Here is a 10133-nt window from a genome sequence, read left to right on the forward strand (position 1 = left end):
ATAAGCATTCGCTCCCCCTGACGATGACATCTGTCAAAGTCGTTATCCCTCATAACTCAAGCATATTCTTCAAGATATATGTCTCATTGTTCATCTGGAACAACGAGAATGGATGAGGTTGGGGTGCTATCATTTTCTATCTTACACCACAATTTATACATAGTTGTGCAAAGCAAATAACATGTCCTTCAATAGGACTTAGGGGATAATATAGTTGCAATAGTACATATTCTAAATATGACACATCGCTCGAGGCGTTCATCCATTGCAACATCTATGATGGTGTAACAAAAGTCCATATAAGATCGTAATCCATCAGGGATTTTTCATCGATCAGATACATCGTTACAGTCTGTCTTTCTGGCACAATGGGGATATTTTGCCAGTAACACCTAAACCTTATAGGTTTTTGCCATCAGGGCTTTAGAGGATACCGTAATTCCACATCTAGTGGAAAATACCATGAGTAAGATCGTGGAATGCACATGTGCTTATTCGGTGAACTTCAAGTCCTTTGGTACCTCATCTTATTCCTTTCCGGGTCTGTATGGGTCTTTATCCCTTTATAGGGGTTATCAAACTTTGGTGTTCAACACAGACTTTGTTTCTTCTGGATAGGTTCCATCTGGGAACGATGATCTCAACTAGGAGATATTCTCCCTACATAGGAGAGTGATCATTCATCAGGAATGTATTATTCGGTATGAGATTTATATGTTGCATATTTATAATTCAAGAATATGAGTCCTCCTTGGATCTCATGATGGATCTTCTGAATCCTATTAACTGCATAGTTTAATTCATGCCATTTGCCAGATTATATCATATAGCGGAACATTGTTTACTCAACACATATGTGGGATGGGTCTCTCACAAGACCACTTGAACCATCGCATTCACCACACATTATTTCAATAGTGCCCATAAATGTCCGAATTTCAAGCTCGCGACTTCCATTTTGCAATTATTGGTTCAGCCTCGATTGCATTTATCATTGACCCGATAAGAGAGCTTCAAGCACTCATGCCTAGGACTTTGTTTTGGATCCATTTGCAATCTAGAGAGGCAAGATAGATGTCGACACATTTGTCTCCCACATTTAATAATGATCTTCGTCATTTCCCAAAAACGAAAGATTCATTGTTCCGTATTCCTAGCACAATGATATTGCGCGCATTGCTAGGAACTTCATCATCAAGATGAACCTCTTCGTGAGGCAAATTACCAGCAGGGCGAGTTCATCGGAGGAGAGTTATTACAGACCACATGAATCTGCAATCATAACATATGCTTCGACTAAGGCTAATGGATCATATTCGCAGGCGTCCCCGAGAATAGATCAAATGCCAATAAGTCAAATGTGGATATGATATTAATCCCGGGTATATCCACATCTACATCAGGTAGAAGCATTCAAACCAATATGGTTAATCCTCAACGATTTCTGGCAAACTCCATATACACAGGAGTACACACTGAACGACAGGTTCAGTTTGGATTTTGTGTGTTTAATAGAATATTGAGGCATTACATTATATGGGCATTCCTCCCCCTAATGCCGAGATGTTCTAAAAGCATATAGATAAAATCCCCAACCACAATCATCCAGTTGTGGGCAATGTATGCTATTGTGGTGATTTATTTGGGAAATCTTACGCACATTACAGATAGGGGTTTTATGCAGTGAGCTTTGGACTTAGATTTATGTAGTGGCATGAATACTACATATTTGTCCTTCAAAATGAAGGGTTAGTCTCAACATCCAGCGAGACACGCAACAACAAGTTGCTTCATGGTTACAATTCTGCTAACTTATTGTTATTACTACCAAATGCATAGTCAATCATTAAGATTTAGACTGATATGCGCAACACTATTTTATCCATAAGGGTCCTTCAGGAGCTCATGCATACCATTCGTTTGGAGCCATTAGTTGACTTCAGTTCAACAAGTAAAATGACCATCATAGTCTAACGTTCACAAAGTCATTCACTGGTTGCATTGTGCTTTTAAGCACATAGGAAAAATGTGTGTGTTTATATTGGTAGTGAAGTGCACGGCATCAGGCCAATGCTGCCAAGCAAAGATTTTTATATGCAGAGATGTATAGTCCAGCTCATTTTTATCACTGCCCATGGTTTACCCAATTACTCATACTACTCTGAAATTGGGTATCGATTTATGCAACATTTCTAGGTATAATAATTGAGAGAGAACTTATAACAATAGTTAATTATTTGTGGTGTTGCCAGCAGGGCAAACATTTCTCCTCATATTATATACCAAATTGTTCTATATAGCATTATTTCGATCTCTTCATTGTTCAGCAAAAAGAGAAAGCTTTGGAATAGAACAGCCAAGACCAATAATTCATTTTATCTGGGAAATATCATCATATAACTAGCTTTTGATGAAGCAAATGATGATAACTGCTTGGCAAGAATGAAACAATACTGGTATCCGTCTAGGATCCATCTTCAACAACAGATATTACTGCTCTCATACGAAGAAATCATGAGGAGTATAGAGGATACAACAGGACTCTACAAGATCTTCATATTTCTATCACAAATTATCACCACTTACAATCTCGTGGTCAAGACTTATGGCTCTTCTGGTGCCAAGGACCAAGGACATATTAATGCCCAATTTAGCTTCAAGCTTTGTGGTGATGTGGGATTTCATGGCTATTTTTCTACTCTTCTTATTTCTGGTAGATCAGATATAGATTATGGTAAGCATGCCAAGGGGTGGAATACAATGTAATTCTGCTACATAAACCCCAGATATATGTCTATTCAGAATCGATCTTTACCATTTGGTTTATAGTATACACCATACCAGTCAAAGGACTATCCCAAGTCAATTCAGCGGCTATAAGTATTTAAATTCTGAGAGATGTATGCAATACAAGCATAGAGGTCCTAGATAGGCCGAGTAAAGTGGTTCGACGAGAACACACAATGTTTTTTTCACACCATCGTTGTGAAAAAATTCTCAGAATTACCTTTCGATGTACTCGCAACTTCGTGTTGCTAAGGTACTAGCCATTTATCTCAAAGTTCGCTTCATGCCGTTCAGCGACAAATAGCAATGTGCCAACATCTGGTTGAGCAATGTATGACAGAGATTCTAGCATTTATTCATCTGATAAGGTCTTATTGCTTACTAATAAAATCCCAATTTGTGATGTTTTTTGTGCCAAAAAAGGCTTTCATGCATTAATATTGAATTTCTTCAAGTTACATCGGGTAAAACTTTATGCACGAGGAGAGAGCAGAGATTTAACTTATCTGTGTTTCATTGTATTTCGATTTAATTTCCCAGATTTAATATAGTTGTTATGACCACTTGGCGATATATATAAATATACAATGCCACACAACACAATCAAACAAAATATAGAGCGAAAACAAAATTATTTACGAAGGTTGCACATAATGTGACTTCAGGGGCTTGAACAACCCACCACAATCTACGCGAGTACAAGCTCTAGTGTATCTGGCGTCAACGCGTGTGCGACCATCAGGGCTACGACAACACAACAAGCCTTCGTAATATGCGCAACAGGCACAATTATGGCTCGGTAATTGGGGTACACGATAAATCCACGCAACATGCGCAACATGCGCAATTGTGCTCGCGGTAGACAGACAGTGCCTACAGGGCATGCAAAAAAATATGTGACTCAGCGATGGCGGTCTGACTCAACGGGAGCGATCCGATTAATGGAGAGCGCGACATAGCAATCATATGACGTAGCCAAGTTCGAACGGCACAAATATTGCGTCGTGTTGCCAGGGTGCAGTCAATATTCAGCTAATGCCATAACTCAGCCGATTACCAACGCAGCCTGATCGGCGTGTCTGAGTACCCATTATACAATTTAATCGCTCGACATGAGTCCGAAGGCTCAACACATAACAAATATTTAGAGCGATTTGAGTATACACAATATATACTCCGCATGCATTTTAATAATTTTCTACTATTTACTTCAGGAAATAAAGCAGAAAAATAAATACCAATATTAATGCATAATCATAACACATCCAGTGTAAAAAATATTTTTCTAATATTTAAGCATGCATTTTTTCTATTAATTATTTATAACAGAAAATAATTAATTGAGGTAGAAGCCGTAACATAAAACATGCTTTATTCTCTTTGTTATTTTCAACGGAAAATAAATAGAATAAATAAATGGAGGCTTTTCTTTTCTTAGCCGATTTTCTCTATTTTTTTTTCTCAGCCGCTCATACTGGAGCATTGATGCATGTGGCTTGTGGCCTATGCACCCCATCCGAGCATGCAACTCTTTCAACGGAAAGAGAAGGCGACACTTATGCATGGCATTTTTTCAGCTACGGCAGCGGGTGGACGAGACGTGCACGATCTTTTCTGCATATTACCGTCCGTGCATGCATGCATGTGAATCCCAGCCACTGCGCAAAGACTAGTCCGGTATTTTTTTTTCGGCAGCGAGCTGTTACAGTGTATGCGTCTTGCCCAGGAATCTCGCAGCTCGCGACCTGGCGCAAGAAACGCGGATGGCTCAACTGCACAAGGGATCAGTCCGCCTTTACGGGTAGGGCTGGACAAAATGCTCGTGGCTCGCTGGCTCGCTCGTTTCGTGGTCAGCTCGGCTCGGCTCGGATCGGCTCGTTTGAATTTTATCACGAGCTGAGCTGACATTCTAGCTCGGTTCGTTAACGAGCCAGCTCGGTTCGTTAACGAGCCAGCTCGCGAGCTAAACGAGCTACCATATTCTAGTAAAACGAAACTATATACATATCATTTATAGAATAATTGATGAACATGTTATATATATGTGAGATGTCTATGGCCTATGAATTAAACTAATGATTAATGAACTATGCATATGTGTTAATTTGGTCTATGCAAATATAATTATGGGTTAAACTGATGAACATGCATGTGAATTGTGAATTAATGAGTGATGAATTGTGCTAATTTGGTGTTATATTGACATGGTTTGTGAAACTATGAGTATAATTACTATTTTCTATTGTTAAATTAGTTTGAAATTAACTAAAAAATAATTATTATATACATTTTTTTTCTGCTCTGGCTCGCGAGCTAAACGAGCCAGCTCGAGCTCGTAAACGAGCCGAGCCGAGCTGACTCTGTGGCTCGTTACCTTAACGAGCCGAGCCGAGCTGGCTCGTTAGCTTAACGAGCTAGCTCGAACTCGGACGAGCCGAGCCGAGCTGGCTCGTTATCCACCCCTATTTACGGGACGGTCAGGGATGACGACTCTTCTGGCGTTGTTTACGCGCGGCGCAGAGATTGTCCTCTGGACGAATCAAATCAAATACGAAAGAGATAGAGGAGGGCACCGCATTGCACAGACTGGGAGCCGCGCATTGGGAACTGCCCCCGTCTCTCTCTTCTCCCTGCGCCGCAATTTCTTTTTCCTTATACGCATGCATGCGTTTGGCTGGACCATGCAGGACTGCATGCAGCCGCTTAACCAACGCCAGAGAGAAAAAAAAAGGTGTGGGCTACTCTCCGAGCACTCCGGCGAGATACCCGACCAGCGTGAACCACTGAGTGGACCTCCGACGCCCAGACGTAGTGGTGTCCAAGACGTTCAACTACGTGCTGATCGAGATCGAGGATAATATCCAATCTACTTAGAAACACATACCGCTCGATTGCGTAGAGGGGAATCGAAGTCTGTCGCGTAGGACAGTTCGGCAAGGCCGGAGGACCTGCCGGATTGACGAAGAGTTGATGCAGATTTGATCTCGCGGCAACGTTGAGGTAGAGCGTGCTGATAACGTGTTGAGAACTACGTCACCACAGATCACCAGATCCGCTCCCTTCCCTCCCGTCAGCAGTAGAGGCGCAAGAAGCTGTAGAAAACCCGTCTCCCTTCCTATAAGCACGACAGAGAAAACACACGAGACACTGGATATAGGGTTGGGCCTCTGTCCTCTTTCTAATCTCCATTTCATATGAGGGGTACAAGTTCTATATATAGAGACGCGATAGCCCTCAGGGCTATATTCGGTATTTGCCCACATAACCCTTCATTAGGGTTTCTCAACAATTTTAAACTCAGAACACAAACTCTCACGTCTCCCACTCCAACAAGGCGGATGACGGAGGTGATATTGAGCCAACCGAGTAGAAGCAGACATCGCTAGTTTTCACTTCGGCAGTCCAGCCTCCAGGCCCAGCCCATATAGCACGTGCCAGACAGGGCTGCTGCACGGAAGAGAATTACATGGGCTAAATCACAAGGCCCTTTCCCTTTTGTGAGCCCTAACATGTGTGGAAACGAAAAACTACCGTAAATTTTTCGATAGGAAAAAACTATCCTAACTGCCAGGGTGGGTAGTGTACCTGTCTCCATCCATACATACATCCTGCTACGCTTTCTCTATTCACACATCTCATATTCTATTTTATAACGCCTATTAATGCATACATGGTATACCTAGCCATACACTCCGTCACTCTTTAACCGAAGTTCTCACTTATCGAGAAATCAAATACATTTAGTTTTGATCAAATACATATCAATACTTAAAAGATATAATTAGTATTATTAGACAGATCATTAGATTTGTTTTTATATAGATTTATTTAGAGATACAAAAGCAGCTGATGTTTTCGACAAATCTGATAAAGTTTGAGTAACGTGTTTCTTCACTAGTACAATTTGGCTCTATACAAGCGGTAGGATTTTTACATCACAGGCGGTTCGGTTAGAAAACCGCCTGTGATGTCCCAGGCGGTTTAGTACGCCTGTGATGTAATAGTATCACAAGCTGTTTTTGTTTAGGACCGCCTGTGATGCTCTATCCTTTTCACAAGCGGACCCTAAGACAAAACCGCCTGTGATTGTAAAATTATGAAAATACAATTTAAATATGAAAATAATTTTAATTTTTAACAGAAATATGCAAATACAATTTAAATGAATTAATATTTAATTTTTAACAATAATATGCAAATACAATTTAAATGAATTATAATAGCACACATAGATAACTAGAGAGATTTTAAATTAATTGGCAACCACAATTCATAGTCGATCATACATGATAACAAATACAATTTGATTCATACAATTTTTCATGAACTACCATTTTTCCGCATGTATGGCTTTAAGTTCTTATCAATTTTCTTTTCCACACGCTTGATTCTCTCTGGACCGTTAAAGACGAACATCTCTTCATACTTATTGTATTCCTCATCTTGGTCTCCCACATTCTCAACTCCAACAATTTTTTGCTTTCCAGAAATAACTACATGCATCTTCTCATCTGCTGGATCGAGTACATAGAACACTTGTGCAACACATTCGGCGAGAACCCACGGGTCATCTTTATATCCTACTTTCTTTAAGTCTACCAGTGTGAGTCCGTAGTTATCCACTATCACCCCCACGGGATGTTGTACCCATTGGCACTTAAACAAGGGTATTTTCATGCTTGGGCCATAATCAAGTTCCCATATTTCCTCTATGAATCCAAAATATGTGGTCTTCTGTCCATGTAGGTCAAAAGCATCGATACGAACACCGCTATTTTGTGCAACACTTTTCATGTCTTTTGATTTAGTGTAGAATGTGTACCCATTGATGTCATATGCTTGCCATGATGTCACAAAACACGATGGCCCAGAAGCCAAATTCTTCATTGTTTTCTCATCCGAAGAGTCTCCGAATGGGATGTTTTTGTCCATTAACCATTCGCTGAAACGATGTTTGTGCTCCCTCATGATCCAGTCCTCTGTGCGGTTCTGATTTTCTTTACGAAGCTCATTCAGGTGTTCCTCTATGTAAGGCTCGGCTATCGTGAGATGTTGTAGTACACTACCATGAGCACAATGTACTAGCTTGTAATCCTCAACGCGAAAAGTTTTCTTGCCCATTCTCCCTCTCCCACATAGTTTACCCTCATGTTTAGGTACAGGCACACCTATCATTGTTCCGTCACTGATGTAATCTATACAGCTCTCAATCACTTCTTCTGTAGTGTATCCCTCCATGATTGAACCCTCTGGGTGAGCGCGATTTCGCACATAACCTTTTAATACTCCCAGGTATCGCTCCAACTGAAACATATGATGTAAATATAGTGGCCCTAATATTTTTATCTGATCCACGAGATGTATGATTAGGTGTACTTGCATATCAAAAAATGATGGAGGAAAACACATTTCAAGCTTGCACATAGTCTCGATGATGTATGCCTTTAGATAGTCCAAGTCTTCTAAAGCTATTACTTTTTGTGAAACCGCATTGAAAAAGTAACACAAGCGTGTGATGACAACTTTGACATGCTCTGTTTTGAGGGCTCTTACCGCAATTGGGAGGAACACCGTCATCATCACATGACAGTCATGAGAGTTGTAGCCAAATAGAGACAAGTCCTTCATCCTGACTAGTCTGCTGATATTGGATGAGAAACCTGTGGGCACTTTGACCCCACGCAAACATTTGCAAATCTTTGTTCTCTCCTCAACTGACAAGTTGTAGCTAGCTGGGGGGAGGTAAGGCTTCCCTTTGCCACTATCCACTGGATGAAGTTCCGGTCTGATTTGAAGATCTACTAGATCATTGCGTGATTTAAGTCCGTCTTTTGTCTTACTCGGCATGCCCAACAAGGTTCCAATGATGCTGTCAAAAACATTTTTTGTTACATGCATCAAATCAATGTTGTGGCAAATTTCCATATCCTTCCAGTATGGGAGGTACTTGAAAAATATTGATTGCTTCTTGAAAGTTGTGTAAGTTGAAGGGTCAGTTCTCTTTCTCTTTTCTCCTTTGTTTTTTCCCTTTCCGAATACAACATGAATGTTCTTTACAATTTCAAAAACAAGTTTCCCACTATAAGGCTTTGGTGCACCTTCACTTTCCAGTTGATTGTTAAATTCCTCTTTCATCTTTCGGTACTTATGCTGCTTCATCAAGAACCGTCTGTGTCCCATGAACACCAACTTCTTGGATGATTTAAGGTACATGGAAGCAGTTCCATCGACGCACACTACACAACCATTCTTTCCTTTAGTCTTTTGCCCTGATAGTGTGGCGCCACCGGGAGAATCATGGATGGTAACAAATATAATTGCTCTTAAGTTGAAATACTCACGGCAATACTCATCCCATATTCTAACTCCTTCATTCCAGAGCTTTGTCATATCTTCCATAAGAGGTTCTAGGAACACATCAATATCAACACCAGCTGATTTCGGACCTTGAATAAGAATAGTCAACATAATATACTTTCTTTTGTGACACAGCCATGATGGAAGGTTGTACATCGTTAAAGTCACGGGCCAGGTGCTATGTACACTTCTTTTTTCACCAAATGGATTCATTCCGTCTGTACCCAAAGCAAATCTTACATTTCTGGTTTCTTTGGCAAACTCAGGATACATAAGATCGAAATTTTTCCATTGTGATGCATCAGCAGGGTGTCGAATCTGTTTGTTATTCTGCTTGCGATTTTCAACATGCCAACGCATAAGCTCAGCCTCCCTAGGGTTTGAGAACAAACGTTTTAAGCGATCAATTACTGGAAGATACCACATCACCAAAGCTGGGTTCTTTGACTTCTTTTTCCCATCCATGTCATCAAAAGTGTCATCGTCACTTTCAGGTCCAATAGTGGATTTCTTGTTTTTATTTTTCTTCGGGAATTTTTTTACACAGTCTTGATTGTAGCTCTTCTTGTATCGACTGACATTGCAAACTGGGCATCTTGATGCGTTCTCAAAATCGCCACGATACAGAATACAATGGTTCGGACATGCATGAATTTTTTGCACACCCAGAGCTATGGGAGATATAAGCTTCTTCGCTTTATAAGTGCTTGTTGGTAGTTTGTTGGGTTTTGGTAGTAATTGAGACAGAAAATTCAAAAGATCTGTGAAGCTAGTATCAGACCATCCGGCGCTAGCCTTCAACTTCAGAAGTTCTAGAACTGTACGCAGTGTAGTAAACTCTTTGTCACAACCCTTTGATTCATCATATAAAGGTTCTTTTGAGGCACTTTCCAGTCCCTCCATTTTAGATAGCCCTTTCTGCGATCCCACAGAACTTAACATTTCTGGTTCCATATGGCGCAACATCTCTTCACAATCAAATTCTTCAA

This window comes from Zea mays, chromosome 5 (genome assembly GCF_902167145.1).
Source record: "Zea mays cultivar B73 chromosome 5, Zm-B73-REFERENCE-NAM-5.0, whole genome shotgun sequence".
NCBI lineage: Eukaryota > Viridiplantae > Streptophyta > Magnoliopsida > Poales > Poaceae > Zea > Zea mays.